Source organism: Octopus bimaculoides, chromosome 23 (genome assembly GCF_001194135.2).
Source record: "Octopus bimaculoides isolate UCB-OBI-ISO-001 chromosome 23, ASM119413v2, whole genome shotgun sequence".
NCBI lineage: Eukaryota > Metazoa > Mollusca > Cephalopoda > Octopoda > Octopodidae > Octopus > Octopus bimaculoides.
Window position 1 is genome coordinate 31,505,615 of NC_069003.1, and position 1,961 is coordinate 31,507,575.

The following is a 1,961-nucleotide window of genomic DNA, read 5'->3' on the forward strand; positions in this document are numbered from 1 at the left end:
ACATATATAAATTCTTCTATTTACCTAATATCGAGGTCTCATTCTTTTGTTGTCATTTTAGGATTATTATATAAATATATATATATATATAATACATACACACATACACCACACAAATATCTTAACAGAACCAAATACAGTATTTAAACAATACAAATATATTGTTTAGAACACCGAGTGAAAGGAAAAACATAGAATTTTTTTCCAGTGCCAGATTTACCATTGTGAAAATGGTGAACAACGGGGTTTGGGGAGGGTTTTTTTATGAATAAAAAAATGTTGAAAACTCTTACTTTTTTTTTTTTTCTACCTGTTGCTCTAGTTTATAAGTAAACAATTTATGTTGTCTATTGTTATTTAGTATTAAATAGTAGAAACATTTTTGGAAAGAAATGTTATGATTAAAATAGTTTTGTGCGGTCTGGCATATAACCTACTACTTTAAACTCGGCATCTATGTGTATATCTTATCAATTAAACCAGGGTCTCTATGGCCCCTGTGGGTCCATTTAAGATTTTTGGGGGATCCACAGTAGTATTTTAAGGGCCCCTGAAAAAATGTTGCTTTCGATCTATATATTGCTAGAAACAGCTCAGTTTCTTTAATGTTTTACATAGTTCAACCTACACAAGTTAATGGGTGAAAAGCAAAAATAGGAATTTTGCAAAGAGGTTCCTATAAAGCTAGTTTATAAATATCGAATTGTTAAGGGGCTCCACCAGAATAGAATAGTAATCAAAGGGCTCCATAAGTAGAAAAATGGTTGAGAATCCCTGAGTTAGACAATCGAAAGGTTGAGGTTGACAACATTGTTGGACTGTTCCTAAAGAGCATCAATTAACTTCTGCTCTATATATTATTTATGTTATCAGCATTATCAGTTTCAGCTGACTCCCTCTGTCACTTTCTTTCCCTGTTACCCCCCCCCCTCTCTCTCTCTCTCTCAGTAACTTCAGAGAACTGGATCAGTTAATTTGCACATACCATGAGTATTTAACACTTCATATATATACAATATGTATATATATATATATATATATATATACTCTTTTACTCTTTAATTCTTTTACATGTTTCAGTTATTTGACTGCGGCCATGCTGGAGCACCACCTTTAGTCGAACAAATCAACCCCAGGACTTATTCTTTGTAAGCCTGGAACTTATTTTATCAGTCTCTTTTGCCTAATCATTAAGTTATAGGGACGTAAACACACCAGCAATGGTGGGAGGGGGGACAAATACATACAAAATGTTATGTGGTATTTATTTATGTCATACTTTGTTCTGAGATCAAATCCCACCAAGGTTAATCTTAACTTTTCTTTATCCAGGGGTTGACAAAATAAAGTAGCAGTGAGAGACATCAATCAATCCACCAATCACCTCCTTTCAAAATTTCTGGTCTTGTAGCTACTTAATTAAAGCAATTATTATTATTGTTATCAAATTTTGCAGTTTCAGGAGAGGGGTAAGTCGATCAGATGATACTCATTTTATTAGGCCCTGAAAAGATGAAAGGCCAAGTTGACCCTTGGTGAGGTTTGAACTCAGAATGCAAAGACAAGCAAACTGCCACTAAGCATTTTGCCTGGCATGGCAACAATTCTGCCAGCTCACCACCTTAACCCTTTAGCATTTAAACTGACTATATCCGGCCGAAATAATCTACCTGTTTTATTTTCAAGCTGGCCAGATCCAGCCTTTCACACTTAACCTATAATATTATTCTAAAAATAAACAATTACATCATTGAAATCTCAAAGCTACAAGGTAATGCATGATTAATTCAAATCAATGTAAATTAATAAGCATTGCATTTGACAGAGAAAGCCGAATGCTAAATGGTTAAATACATATATATACAGACTCCTTTGTAACTCAGGCACAAGGCATGAAATTTTGCCCCTGATCAGCCCTTGTCAAATAGGTCTATGATGAAAAGTATTCCAGCCGTGGCCAC